Source organism: Lactuca saligna, chromosome 6, assembly GCF_052625555.1.
Source record: "Lactuca saligna cultivar CGN05327 chromosome 6, ASM5262555v1, whole genome shotgun sequence".
NCBI classification, from domain to species: Eukaryota; Viridiplantae; Streptophyta; class Magnoliopsida; order Asterales; family Asteraceae; genus Lactuca; species Lactuca saligna.
The window spans coordinates 135,756,296-135,773,090 of NC_136422.1; positions in this window are offsets into that span (position 1 = coordinate 135,756,296).

The following is a 16,795-nucleotide window of genomic DNA, read 5'->3' on the forward strand; positions in this document are numbered from 1 at the left end:
CAATTATGAAGTAGAATGCTATAAAAGGTCGGAAATAAACATGCAAAATAGGTGAATAAAATGCACCTATCAGACTTATCAAAGCACCACGTATCATAAATCTGAACTTTGGTAAAAAGTCAATAAGTATTGATTTCTAGAAGTCCAATTGATTTTTAGATACATGTCAAAGCTAGTGGGAGCATAATTCTTATACTAATAAGAATACAATAGTTATGCTAGTGGGAGCGTAGTTATTATGTGTTGCAAGTTTGCAACATTATAGGAAACAAAGTTCTAAATTTGCAAAGTTGTAGAATTTGGAAATTGTTTCGCTATAGTAAGGCTTAAGGGAGAGGGCATTTATACTTTATTTCAAATCTAAATGCTTAGATTGATTTTTTTTTATCAAACTTAGTCATGGTCATATATGATTATCATGTTGAAATGTTTCAACATAGGAAATTCTATGTATGGGAATATTATAGCAAGAGACTGGTCAAGTATCATGTCTTTATGTAAGACATTATGAATTGTATCCCATATGTTATAATATTCACATGTTTTGATTTTTCTAAATGCCAAGCATATTAATAAGGAAAAAGAACTTGAACAATGTTTAACTAAAGTTGTTAAACAACTGTCAAGGATAATCTAAGGTTTACCGAAGATTGGTTGCTTGTGGATAGTTGGAAGTATAGTAATGGATTAACCATATTGATATAATTCTGAATAGATAGGATTCTATTAAGAATGGATTGTCATATGAGAATTATGGAAATGTTTCCATAATGAGAGATGGATATTAAGAATCTATGTGTAAGTTTGAAACTTTTATGCGAGAAGGATGTTCATGAAATGTACCTTGAATGTGAAACTTAATATTTCAGAAATTGTCTTGTAACAATCTCAAATGGAATGCTTTGTAATATCATTGGCCAAGTCTCTATGACTTTGGAGCCTTGACAATAAAAAAGGATTATTGCATGTAAGTTTAGACTCTAACACATTCTGTTAGTGGCTAGAATTTTGTGTTCTTACACTTATAAGGATTAGAAAATTGTGAAATGAGCATCGTTGGAAATGTGTTCAATTGATCTATTTCACAAGGAAATGACCATAGATAAACATAGTGTGCATGCTTGGAGCATGGGGTGTATATTGTTCTTAATTCAAGTATTGAGTTGATTAGTTGAAAAGGTAAAAAATGAATTAGTTCTAATTAATATGGGGATTAAATAATAAGTGGTTTATTTATATTCAAAAGTTTTGAGACAATACTGGATTACGTTATTCTTGTGTTTCACTTCGCATGTTTTACCTCCCGAATAATAAGATTATTCAAATATCCACAGTCGATCATACTTTGGAAGTAAGAAATGAGGTAAGATTGTCATGAATCCGACTGTAGATTGTCTAAGTGCATAGACATAACAAATGTTTGTTTCAGTGTTCATGAGTACTCCTAAAATAGTAATTTGAGTATTGGATTAAACTCACGCTTATTTGAATCACTTCATGGATTTTATCATGAGTGACTATGAGACGATAATATATTATATTCTTAAAACGGAGACATATAGTTGTTGTTTACGAGTTGGTTGCGCATTGATAATATGTAAATGCATCATTAACTTGATATTATAAAATGTATTGTTGTGTATGATTTGATGAGTAAATAGTAATAGCATATGAGTCGAAGTTTATCTCTTCTTTTTACTCTAAATGGGATAAAAGCGATATATGTGGGTCCCTCAATGATTTAGTGATGACACCCTAAGTGCTTGGCCAAGCCTGGAATGATTTGATTTGTTCAATTAGTCAGTCGTCATAAATCGGAAATCGGGAAATAAACCTTGGACATGAAGAATGATTATAATCAATGTATCATGTCCATAGAAATCTTGAAGAACGGAGGAATATTTGATTACTTATCTAAAGGATACGTTACTGATAAGATCAGAGTTCGATAGCGGCTTTTGAAAGCTACAATTGCAATTCAAATTGTGAAGTCATACTTGCAATAATAGTTATTAGACTTATCCAAGTGGAAGACTATTGGATTATGTGTCTAAGCCCATAACTATAATTGGTATGTACTTGATTTGATTTGCAGCATGGTCCATTTGGGTTGCCTTCACTCATGCAATTTGACATGATGACTGATGGAAAGAGAGAGTATGATTTATTATATGAATAAAAAATTGGAACTCAGAATGATTTTATTAATATGTTATAAGATTAATATATTATTAGGAAATCATATTATTAATTAGCAATTAATCAGAAATTAATTTGAATTAATATTAGGATTAAAGAGACTAATTAATAATAGGGGTTTTTTTGCAAATCATTGATAGTAGCAAAGTTGGGTTGATGGAATCCTATGGGAGGGCTGAACGAAATCTATAAGAAGCCCTATAGAATTCGTCCAAGGCTTCTATTATGGAGATCCAAGGACTGCTTAAGGCCTAAGCAAGGAATTAGGGTTTCCACCTGAAAACCCTAGCAGCCACAGCTATTTAAAGACCATCTTACTTGGATTTTCGGCCACTCTTGTTTTTAGAAGAACCCTGGCCAATTTCTAGCATCTTTCATACTCATCCTTTGCATTGAGTGTTGTGACTCCATTAGAGGAGCAACACTTGGGGCACTAAGCTTTCAAGAGTCAAGATGGTTATTGTTATTGCTAAATAACAAGTGAGGTAATGATCAAACCCTAATTTCACATGAATTTTGAATTGTATATGCTAGATCTAGGATTATTGTTTTGGTGTTCATATTTGTATGTTCAATAAAGAAAAACTTAGATCCAAAACAATTAGGGTTGCATGATCATATAGAAATGTAGATATGCTCAAAGTTAGATTTTTGGATATTTCACATTTAAATGCTTTAAAGTTAGATTTTTTTTCATCGTGATCTCAAAAATCGACATTTTGTTTTAAACTATCAAGCTCAACATCGAGTTAGGTCGTATACGATTATCGTAGCATGGTTAAATAGATGAAAAAAATATGGCAACTATTGTGTTTTCATAGACTTTGAATATAAACCCTCGTTATTCTATAATTCTAGCTCCGCCATCCCTTATCTTGCAACGTCTTGAAGTCAAAAAGCTTTCATTTTAATACTGGCATACAGGAAACAACTTTGCCAACCTTACTCTTTAATTTTCACTAACCTTGCAATATAGATTAAAAAATTATCATTTTTCCCATTTCATAACATATATTTTAGGCCTTTTTAAGAAAAAATAAAAAAAAAAAACATATATTTTAGGTTAGGTGGGTGGGATGATTAAATCAGTAACAATTATTAAATTCTCCCATTTGACAATTTACAATCTTATATGTTTATTTAAATTCAAAATTTTGGTCTGATAATTAAATAAGACATAATAAAAGAAAAAAATGGTGTTCGTAAAAAAATATGAAAAATAATAATTAGCAAAAGGTTTTGAAAAGTCAAGAATATATATTAAAAAACGATAAGAATAGAATCGATGTTGAATATTTAAAAAAATATAAAATTTTCAATATATATATATATATATATATATATATATATATATATATATATATATATATATATATATATTGAAAATTTTATATTTTTTTAAATATTCAACATTGATTCTATTCTTATCGTTTTTTAATATATATTCTTGACTTTTCAAAACCTTTTGCTAATTATTATTTTTCATATTTGAAACCACTATCTTTTGTGAGATATCAGGATGCAATCCTAACCATTAATTTTAGAAATCAAAAAATATATATTTTTAAAATCCAAAATAATTGAAAATTTTAAAATATTACTTTCATCATTTACATTTTCAAAAAATAATAATAAATAAATAAATAAATTACCATTTTTATGAAATATCTGTGAAATATTTTAATATAATATTCTACTATAAAAATTACAACAAAATTGTTATAACATTCACATATTCTATTTGAATATCACTACAAATATTCAAACAATTTTAATAAGATATTAAAATTTTCTACAAATTCTAACAATTTTAATAGAATATTAAAATGTTTTAACATATATAACGATTCTAATAGAACACTAGAATATTCTAATATTTAAAAAAAATCATTTAAATATTTATAGTTTAATATTTTATTTGAATATTTAACGTACATTTAAGAAAATGGTTTTTTTTTTTTTTTTTGATCTCCATGATTATTGGATAGGATGATATCATCATGTCTCACAAAATTAAAATAGTCTTAAATGGACCTTTATATATATATATATATATATATATATATATATATATATATATATATATATATATATATATATATATATATATATATATATATATATAGAGAGAGAGAGAGAGAGAGAGAGAGATCCGGTAAGAAATTATTTTTGGTAGGAAGGTAAGAAATTTTTTTTCTACATATTTTTTTGACGAACAAAAAAAATGAATCACTAGATGACTCATTTGTAAGATGATTCACAAGAAAAAATTTTCAAAAAAACATCTTTATGATTCATTTTTAAGTAAATTAAGAAAAAATTCACTTTTATGATAATTTTAGTGAATAACAACAAAATCATTATATAAATGAATTATCGAAATGTTTTTTTGAAATTTTTTCTTGTGAATCATCTTACAAATGAATCATCTAATGATTCATTTTTTTTGTTTGCGAAAAAAATATGTAGAAAAAAAAACTTCTTACCTTCCTACCAAAAATTTACTTCTTATTTGATCTTGACTATATATATATATATATATATATATATATATATATATATATATATATATATATATATATATATATATATATATATATATATATATATATATATATAATTGAACAGTGACCTCTTTGTTAGAACCAATTTGTTAGCAAATGAGCTAGCTAGCCACAACTTGTAAAATTTTGAATCTATATTTATCAATTAGAAAGTATACTTATTTGCTAAATAAAAATTTAAAATACATCTATTTTGGTAAAATAAAACAAAAAAATAAGAAGCTCCTATTTTTTATTGTCTTTACTTAATATATAAAGCATGGCATTCTTTACTTAATATATAAAGCATGACATTCTTTTCGGTTGAAGACCATTTTTTAACTATACGGAGTTATTGTTCTCTTTTTTGTTTTTTTTTTTACTATAAAAACAAGATGTAAAAGAAACATGATTCATAGTTTCATACTAGATGCACATGACTTCATGTCTTCATCTATTGAACACCCATTTCCTAATTCGTCTCCGAAAGTAAAAAAGGTAGACTACTTTTTTACAATACAAGAAAGAGCAAATCCCCGACAAGGTAAGCTTGCTATATAATTGAGCGTGACAATGCATCTTGTACTATATTCTTATAATAAAATAATTAAAACATGTTTATTGAACGTGAAAAACGACATCAATTGAAGGAAAGCATTTCGCTTTTTCAAACTGATCCACTAGAACAACAACATCAAACCACAGTTTATATTATGGGACCCACGTAATGTAGATAAAACAAGAAAAATAAATATAATAAAAAACAAAGTAACAACAAAAATAGAACAGATTCTGTACGTTTAGAATCACGTACATGAATTTTGCTTTAATAGGTTCCATAGTTACGCGTATATCATAATTATCTCGCATAACAGATGATTTTATTCTATTAAAATATACATCGACAGATACCACTAGCTTGGACTCTAACAATTCAGTTGATCAAAAGTGAGATATGAACACTCGTTTGTGTTATCATCATCTCTTCATCGAGTTGCGGAGCTTTAATCTTTCCTTTGGGGTCCAACAATATAATTTGTATAAAAAATGGTAAACCGGAAAGATCATAGTCAAAATTTTATATTTTTAAACCTAATATGTATAAAATTGAAGTATAAAGATTATTTCTCCAAGGATACCAGGGCCACAGACCCCTAGTCCTATATAAGATCCACCATGCATAGAGAGCATTTTATCCTGCTGGATTTTATATGATGGAATAATAAAAATCATGCATCTTATGTTGGTGATTTTATTATCACAATGTTATTTTAAGTAACTGGAACTAACATGTGAACTAAGGGGTTTCATGATTTGTACTCTAATACATGTACGGGTTTGTGCGGAGTGAACGCATGTATAAAATCGAGTTAGAAGTCGATTCGACGACTAGTCGGGGTCCGGGGGCAGCGCCCCTTTGGCGGGGTCTAGGGGCAAAGCCCCCGCAGGGTTTGGGGCAGCGCCCCAAAACCTCACCGAATTTTGCATGTGGGAACATAATGGAAAATTCAATTTCTTGAGGGTGATTATGGTAAATCTAACGAAATTCGTTAGTTTTTGGTAACCTTAATCCGGATTAATATTACTTGCTTCCTAAGAAAGTAATGACGGCCCAACCCTAATGAAACCCTAATTGTGTTTAGTATATATAAACAACTCTTCGTTTCTAGAAGAGGGACGGTATTTAGCTCTCGTTTTTCATCACACATTCACAGAACCTTTTAGCATAATAGCTTACGTTTTCTGTGCCTAGAAACGTAGGTGTCCGCTTGGATTATCCTAGGCTGAATTTCTTGTAACCCATGCATAGGGTAGAAATATCAGTTCAGAAAGTGATATCACGATCCAAGCTGGTATCCAGATCTCCACCGCAAACCCTAATTTTCCCAACAATCGAACTGATATTTTCTGTTTCTGGAGATGGGTGACTCCATCTACGAGATGACCACTAAGTTTGCCAAGTTGGAGAAGTTTGAAGGTGTCGATTTCAGGCACTGGAAGAAAAAGATGCACTTCATGCTAACCACTTTGAAAGCAGCATACGTGCTGACTACTCCAAGACCAGCAGAGCCTAAGGAAGGTGTTGTTGAGACGGCTGAAGAGACAAGAAAGAGACAGAATTAGGACAATGATGACTACATCTGCAAAGGTCAGATTCTGAATGGTATGTCTGATGCTTTATTTGATATCCATAGTGAAGCCTTATGTGCCAAGGAGTTGTGGGATACCCTTGAACTGAAATACATTACTGAGGATGCTTCTAGCAAGAAGTTTCTGGTTAGTAACTTTAATAATTATAAGATGGAAGATTCAAGGTCTGTCACTGAACAGTACAATGAACTCCTTGGCATATATGGACAGTTTCAACTACACAAAATGAATATGGATGAATCCATAGCTGTGTCCACTATCATTGACAAACTGCCTCCGTCCTGGAAAGACTTCAAACATAACTTGAAACATCAAAAGGAGGAACTGTCATTAGTTCAACTTGCTAGTCACATTCGTATTGAAGAATCTCTTCGTGCGAAGGAAAGTGACAAATCTGAAAAACCCAAAGGAAAAGTTGAACCTGGACAGCCCTCGGTTCATATGGTTGAAAACAAACCAAGGAACCAGAACCACAAAGGACATGGAAAACGTAAGCAGGAACATGTCCCAAGCAACTCCAACAAAAGAAAGGATTTGGTTTGTTGGAGGTGCAATCAAGTTGGACATTGCAAGCGTGATTGTCGTGTGAATTTTGGCAACAATGGTGCTAGAAACAGTGGAGCCAATGGGAAAGTGAACGGGTCTTCGACCCAAGTGAAAGGAGGTCAGTTTCTTAGTAACTTTGATAATTCTAATCAGAATTATGTTTATTATGTTTCATTTATCCCTGGATCATTCTATATGCAGGATGATGATGTTGCTTGGTGGATCGACTCCGGAGCAACGAACCATGTATGCAAGGATAGACGGATGTTTGAAACATTAACTCCGCTTGAAGATGGCTCGGTGCTCAAAATGGGAGATGATTCTTTTATTCCTATTTGTGGTTTAGGTGTCGTGTGTCTTGAATTTACTTCTGGAAAGATAATTAGGTTATTTGATGTTTTGTTTGTTCCCAAGATTCGCAAGAATCTTGTTAGCTCTAGTTATTTGAATTCTGATGGTTTTAAACAAGTTATTGAGTCGGATAAGTTTATTTTGTCAAAGGGTGGAATGTTTGTTGGCTTTGGATATTTAAATAATAGAATGTTTCGTTTGAATATTGTTGACAAATTATTACCTGTTCAGAATTCTGCATTTGTATCTTCTGCTTCTAATGTTGATAAATCTATGCTTTGGCATGTAAGATTAGGTCATGTCAACTTTAGAAGGATGCATGAGATGTCAAAAGATGGATTAATTCCAGCCTTTGATATGACATCTAATAAATTTAAAACATGCATGCTTACAAAAGTGACAAAACAGCCCTTTCTTGGTGTCATTAGAAATTCTGCTATTTTGGAGTTTGTACACAGTGACCTGTGTGATTTTCATTCCACTCCTTCTTTAGGAAATAAAAAGTATGTAGTCACTTTTATAGATGACTGCACTCGGTTTTGCTATGTGTATTTGTTGCACTCTAAGGATGAAACCTTAGATAAATTCAAAATATACAAAACCAAGGTGGCATTCCGGTTAAATGTCTCAGGACTGATAGGGGAGGTGAATATATGGATCCCATATACTTTCAATCAGTGGGTGTCATTCATGAGACCACGGTACCTTACACGCCTCAACAGAATGGCATTGTTGAACACAAAAATCGAGTTTTAAAGGAAATGGTAAACTCGATGCTGTCTTACTCGGGATTGAGTGAAGGATTATGGGGAGAAGCCGTGTTAACGGCCTGCTATTTGTTAAATAGGGTTCCAAATAAAAGGAACAAAACAGTCCCATATGAACTTTGGTTCAAGAAAAAACCGAATTTGAGTTATTTTCGGGTTTGGGGATGTCGGGCAGTTGTAAAACTTACCGAGCACAAAAAGAAGAATTTAGGAGAACATGGAATTGATTGCATATTCATAGGATATGCTGAACATTCCAAGGCATATATGTTTTATGTAATAGAACCTAATGATTCGGTTTCAATTAGCACTGTTATCGAATCGCGGGACACAATTTTTGATGAGATGAGGTTTTCATCGATTCAAAGGCCTAAGGATCTGACTTTTGATGCTAATAAAGAGCAAAATTCAGAAAGTCAAGATGGTGGTGTCGTGAAAGAACCATAAGATATTCGTAGAAGCAAAAGAGGCCAAATTGCTAAGAATTTTGGATCCGACTTCCAACTGTATTTGGTGGAAGGTTCAAGGGATGAAATTAATCTTGAATACTCTTATTGCTATAGTATTGAAGATGATCCTAAGACTTATCGAGAGGCCATGGAGTCTCGGGATAGTGCCTTTTGGAAGGAAGCGATTGATGATGACATGTCATCAATTCTTGAGAACAATACATGGGTGTTGTCTGATTTGCCTCTGGGTTCTAAACATCTTGGTTGCAAACGGATTTTCAAAAAGAAAATGAATGTTAATGGGACCATTGAAAAATTCAAGGCCCGGTTAGTCATTCTAGGTTTTAGACAATAAGCCGGTATTGACTATTTTGATACGTATGCTCCAGTTGCATATATTTCTACTATTAGATTGTTGGTTGCCTTGGCAAGTATCCACAATCTAGTTATTCACCAAATGGATGTGAAAACAGCCTTTTTAAATGGTGATCTTGATGAGGAAGTTTACATGAAACAACCAGAAGGTTTCATTATGCCCGGTAAAGAGCATATGGTTTGTAAACTTGTCAAATCTTTGTATGGGCTAAAACAAGCGCCTAAACAATGGCATCAAAAATTTGATGAGGTGATTTTGTCTTTTGGTTTCAAAACAAACCAATGTGACAAATGTGTTTATAGTATATTTGATGATGCTACTAGAGCTAGAGTGATCATTTACTTGTATGTAGATGACATGTTGATTTTTGGCACCGACCAAAATCAAGTGGATGAAACAAAGAAATTGTTGTCATCCAAGTTTTCCATGAAAGATTTAGGAGAGGCTGATGTAATTCTTGGAATAAGAACTAAAAGGATGAACAAAGGATTGGTAATGACTCAAAGTGATTATATTGAGAAAATTCTCAAGCGGTTTAATTTTACCGATTGCTCTCTTGTTAGTACTCCTATGGACCCAAGTGTGAAATTAATGCCAAATAATGGTATTCCCATTTCACATTTGGAATACTCTAAGGCTATTGGTAGCTTGATGTATGCCATGACAAGTACCAGACTTGATATTGCATTTGCTGTAGGTAAGTTGAGTAGGTTCACTAGCAATCCTAGTGCTCAACATTGGCAAGCAGTGAATAAAGTGTTTAAGTATCTCAAGGGAACCATGAATTATGGTTTGAGTTACTTGGGGAGTCCTTCGGTTTTAGAAGGTCATTCAGATGCAAGTTGGATTACCAACATGGAGGACCATTCCTCAACTTCTGGTTGGGTATTCTTGCTTGGGGGAGGTGCCATTTCTTGGGCTTCCAAGAAGCAATCTTGAATTACAAACTCGAAAATGGAATATGAGTTTGTTGCGTTAGCAACTGCTGGTAAAGAAGCAGAGTGGCTAAGGAATTTAGTCTATGAGATTCCTTTGTGGTCTAAACCGATAGCACCTATTTCTATCCTTTGTGATAGTGCTGCCGCTTTGGCTAAGGCATATAGCTAGGTTTATAATGGCAAGTCTAGACACCTAGGTGTTAGACATAGTATGATTAGAGAACTAATCATGAATGGTGTGATTTTGGTTGAGTTTGTGAAATCGCAACATAATTTGGCAGATCACTTGACTAAAGGTCTGACAAGAGACTTAGTGCACAAGTCTCTAATCGGGATGGGATTAAAGTTCATTTAATTATATAATGATGAGACACCTAATTCCCTCCTGTATAATGTTAGGAGTTGAATTCAATGTGGAAAGCTCATACTTATAGATTGGAACACATGAAGTATTTATCCCAGGTATGTGTTCGGTTCTGCAAGTTAGCCAGGTTGAAGTTTAACTTCTTAATAATTCCTTTGATAAATGTATGTGCAGATACATGGAAAGGAGTTACCTACGTGATTGTGAAGTGTAGCCGCATTTCAAGAGGTTGTGGACTTGACCTTGATACGATTATGAGAGGATTGGGACATACGGCTTTATAATAGTGTCAAGTTGTATTATGCTAGAAATTCGATAAACTAGTATGTATTTTACTTTCTAGTATTCAAATGGGTTGACGGGTTCAATTCTTAGAACACCCTGATTCTCGAATATTTGCAATTGTATGATACTAAGTGGAAATTCAATCGTTTCAATATTTTCATTATGTAGTAGTTTGGTTTGTTGTTGATAAGGTTATGTTTGTTCAAGGGTTACACTAAAATGGGGGAGGATTGTTGATGATTTTAGTGTCACCATGTCATTTTAAGTAACTGGAACTAACATGTGAGCTAAGGGGTTTCATGATTTGTACTCTAATACATGTACGAGTTTGTACGGAGTGCACGTATGTATAAGATCGAGTCAGAAGCCGGTTCAACGACTAGTCGGGGGTCCGGGGGTAGCGCCCCCGGGTCTGGGGTTTCCAAAGGGGCAGCACCCCTTTGGCGGGGTCTAGGGGCAGCGCCCCAAAACCTCACCGAATTTTGCATGTGGGAACATAATGGAAAATTCAATTTCTTGAGGGTGATTATGGTAAATCTGACGAAATTCGTTAGTTTTTGGTAACCTTAATCCGGATTAATATTACTTGCTTCCTAAGCAAGTAATGACGGTCCAACCCTAATGAAACCCTAATTGTGTTTAGTATATAAACAACTCTTTGTTTCCTGAAGAGGGACGGTTTTTAGCTCTCGTTTTTCATCACACATTCACAGAACCTTTTAGCATAATAGCTTACGTTTTCTGTGCCTAGAAATGTAGGTGTCCGCTTGTATTATCCTAGGCTGAATTTCTTATAAACCAGATATATGGTAGAAATATCAGTTCGGAAAGTGATATCACGATCCAAGCTGGTATCTAGATCTCCACCGCAAACCCTAATTTTCCCAACATCTTATCATGTAAATAATGTCTCAATTACTTTTGTTGATGCATGGGATGAAAGGTACAAAAGTTTAATCATTAATGTATTATTTTTTTATATAAGTACACAAGTCAATGTTTCTTGGATCGTAAAAAGCATAAACTAGTTATAAAATCTTTGTAGCAATGAGATGATATTATATTTTAATTTAAATAATTTGAAGTAATCTGGACATAATTATAGGATTGTTGTCTCTCATATTATAGTTACTCGACTTTAATATAAAGTTTGGTTTCAAAAATGACGTAAAGTGATTGTCAAGAATATAAACCAGCATTAATGTGACCTAATATGATCATTTAACTATTTATTTTTTAAAACTATGCAAAACTCAAATTTCAAATTAAAGCTTCAATCATAAATAACCATCGTTAAATAAATAAATAAAAAAAAAAAACAAAAAAAACAAAAATTTTTTTTTTTTAAGATAAACATAAATCCCTAAAAAGATAATAAAATAGTTTGTAAATAATTTAATAATAATTTTAAGTTTGGCTAGCACACTTCATTATGAAAGTTCTAATCTAACGGTAAAGAAAATATTTTATATATTAAAATGAAGTGATTATGAATCAGCAAAAACGGTTGGTTAAACATTTATGTACAATCTAGGCATCTAGCTCAATAGTTTTGCTTTTTACATTTATTGAATTTAGTTTTAAAAATTAACGTGTGCTTTTTATGTGAATTTTAAAGTTATTATTATATCTATAGTGTTGAGGTCATGTCTTGACGAAGACGAACATATATTGTTTTTTATTATTATCTGAATCAAGAAGGTCGAATAATTAATAGGTATATATACATTGCCGATGGTGTACAAAAATCGACCAACAGACCACACGAGCGCAAAGTTGATTTGTCAACTCACAATACTAAAACGAATGAAAAAGTTTTTTTTTTTTTTTTTGGAATGAACCCATATGAATGCCTATATCAACCAAATTAAAGTAATTATATTTCTTAAAACCCTACAATTCAAGACATTATCAACAAGAGGATAGACTTATTCCATCATGTAGGAGAATTTTGACTAAAAACAAACAAAGTTGTCTATATGAGATCTCGGAATACTTACCGAAAAATCCTTACAAGAATATAAATCTAACATCCATCTGTCTTGTTAACTAGAAAGGATAATGTGGTGAAGAAGTTGAGAATAACCGAGAATTGTACACCCGCCAAGGGCAGACCAATAGAATGTCTCCAAGGTCCCAGACAACTACTAGATTTTTTCATATTAATGTATGTAGGATTCCAATTGTCACATCTGGAATGTAGAAGGTCAATTATAGAAATAAATTCATTTTCAGGGGCCAACTCGTCGAGTTTATGACATAAACTTGATGTGTTGGAAGCTTTTGGGGCACATGTTTTTTAAGACCAACCTGTCGAGTTGGTAAAGGGAACTCGACGAGTTGGACGCTGTTTGAGAAAACCCTAATTTTAGGGTTTTACACCCTATTTAAATACCTTAACTCCCTTGGCTGACCTCCTTACCAAGCTCGTTGTTCAGAAAACCCTAATTTTGTGTATTATCCTTAAAGGTTGAGTGTGTGAGCTTCTGGTGAGTTTGGAGAGTTGGTTTTTGGTGTTCTTTGGAAGGAGTTTGAAGATTGAAGGTGCTTAGTTTGGAAGGAAGGCTTTGGATCCAAAAACTCTCCACTTTTTGCTGTAACAACGTAAATTTTAAAATAAAATTTTCATTTTTGCAAACATCAAAAACTATCGTTTAATATTCCAAATTCAAACGTGAACAATGTTATCATAACAAAATATATCCCATGATCATAAAAACAGTTTCTCCGACAGTGTGTACAATCACGCCGGCGCCTTGCCACGGTCCTCGCTAATACCTGAAACACATAACACAACAACTGTAAGCATAAATGCTTAGTAAGTTCCCCAAAATACAACTTACGCACATACGCCTTTCCAGGCCCTGACCTTCCGGTCCATGTGTCTCAGGAGACTTCCGTCCCGACTAGGTAAACCTTTCGGTCATACTTGTGTCGACCTTACGGTCCACATCACAACGCCTTCCGGCCCATAACATATACGCCTTCCGGCCCATAACATAATGCTTTCCGGCCCATATCAAGCATATCATACATGGCACATATAAACGATTAACTTATCACATACAATGCATATAACTCATAACATATCCGACCTTCCGGTCACAAAATAAAACCCTTCCGAGTACAGTAAAGTGAGAAAACTCACCTCGTGGAAAGTCTAAGATCTCGCATACTCGCTATCTCCAAATCCCAACGACGACTCTACCTCGCCTAATCATAAAAAATATCATTTTAATAATCAGAGACTTCCACAATTAAACTTTACCCCTTATCATCATTCCTCAGAGGGTAAAAGACCATTTTACCCTTCCTTGACCCAAAGTCTTAATGTTGACCAAAACCCTAAAAGTCAACAAAATTCAACCTTGTGAGTACGCGGGGCGTACATTGCAAACCCATAGATCGGGGTCTCCACCCAGTACGCTGCGCGTACTGGGAGTTACGCCCAGCGTAACCATCAGACTTTAGCATACATCATTTCTGGTCTTAATCGGTTAAGCCATTACTCCAACTTCTAGATCCGACTCTGTTTATGCGTCTATACCCATAAAGTTGAGACCTTTAAGCCTTGGCATGGCTGTAAAGGCTCCAACACTTCTTAACATCATTCTATTCCAACTCAAGGACGTAGATCTCATGCATGGTGCAACATTGACGTCCAAGATATCATTTTTATGAGTCTACAACTCCAATAGACCAGAAATATGATGGATCTAAGCTTATGGAGACCATTTGCACAAAAAGTCTCCACCTTTGGGACTAAAAGCCTAGAAAATGGTACTTGAAGCATATAACATGAACCATATGTCAAGATCCAAACTGTTTACCTGATAATGAAGCTTTAACCTTTGCAAAGCTCAGATCCACACTTGAACACCACTTCTAGCCTTCCCAATGAGCTCTTCTTCTCCTTTGCTACCTTGGAATGGCACCACCAAGCTTAGAATACTCACAAAATGGTCTAAGAACGAATGCACACTCTCTTTAGGGTTTCTCTATGAGGGATGGTTACTGAGAAGTCCAGCCACACATTCCTTTTATAGCCCTCCGAATGAATTAGGGTTTTTAGGTCTGGACCGGTTACGCCCAGCGTAACCTTGGGTACGCCCAGCGTACCCGAGGGTGAACGCATCCAAATGAAGCGTGCGAGTACGCGCAGCGTACTCCTGGTATGCCCAACGTACTCTCCTAACACGAAAACCCCAAATGGCAACATAACAAAGATGCAGGGCTAAATAGAAGGATACCTGGATTTCAGGCTGTTACATTTGCAGTCCTTTAGAGGTATAAAGTCGAAAACCTTGTGTTGTTATATTATAGATCTCTTTGTAGGATGTTTTAGCTTGATTTTTGGGTGTATGATTGGGTTGCCCAAAAGGTTAAGGTTTCTAGGGGTTATTATGTTAGATATGACCCTTAAATGACCTCTCTTGGAATAAAGTTGCAAGCTTTGCTAAGTCCTTACTCCCATCCATACATTAAGTCCTTTATTAAGCCATTTTAGGCTCTAGGGTTCCTTTCTTGCATGCATGGATGTAATGTTTGAAACTTTATGTGATAATCCAACCTTAGGATACTGGATCTATGTTTTGGGACTATGTTTTGAGAGTTAAAGGGCTTAATGGGTTAAGCCTCACTCTATTAAGTCAAGGATTCGGGTTTGGGTCCGTTGTAGTGGCTTTTAAAGGTAAAGTTGGAAACTTTATGCTTCTAGTCAACATTTGGGAGGAGATTTAAGAATGGAAGCTTCTAGATTCAATGGAAATAGCTTAATGCATTAAACTGTTTGATTATTCGCCCACTCGGCGAGTTCATTATGAGAACTTGGCGAGTTGATGCGAGTTTTCCTGATTTTTGCAATTATTGGAGAAAGTCGACGAGTTGAAGGACAACTCGGCGAGTCGGGTCAACTCGGACCGTTGAATTTGACTTTTGACTTATAGTTAAGGGAATTATGGGCTTAGTATAATGCATGTGTGGGTTGGGCTCAATTTGGAAAATTGAGCCATCAGTAGGCTTTGATGGTCTAGTATTTTTTGGTATTTTGGGCTTGAGTTATTAATGGGCCATCGGGATGCAAAGTGTTTGGACTAGAAAGAATGGTTGGGCCTTAAGGCAGGGCCATGTAAGGAGTATGTTCCTAATTTGGAAAATTGGGTCATTGGTTGATTAGTGGGCCTTTGGGCCTTTCAGATTATAGTTTGGGTCATGGATTTGGACAAGGCTAGGTTAAGGGTAAAATGGTGGTGTTACCCTAGGTATGGAGTTGTGGTTATGGATTGGAGCCCAAACGTTAATTGGGTGTATTGTTGTTATTGATAGTTCAAAAAGTTGTCAAGGCAGCAGCTAGGGATTCTTTCAATGAGCTTATGCAGTGCAAGCTGAGTATTCTCACTATATCCATGGGTCGAAGGCACCAATACTAAGCCATTATGTGTTATGTGGTATGTTTTTTGTGTTTATGATACTTGCATGGAAGACCTCGGTAGGATCCCATGGCAATTGGATGTGATACCATGAGTGGAAAGTCCATGACATTCTAGGTAAAGATCATGAGGGAGCCCATGGCATCATGGATAAAGTCCACGGGGGAGCCTATGACACCTATATGTATGTGTGTGATACTCTGTGATTGTGTGTAGTATGGTATTTTGGGGAAACTCACTAAGCTTTGTACTTTACCGGTTTTCAGTTTATGTTTCTGGTACTTCGGTTTTCAAATGGAAGAGCTCGGGATGATTGCAAAGCACACACCACATGGTTCCGCATATTGTGAATTACTCTGGTTAATTAATGTTTTGTTAAATAGTGGTTACTATGGTT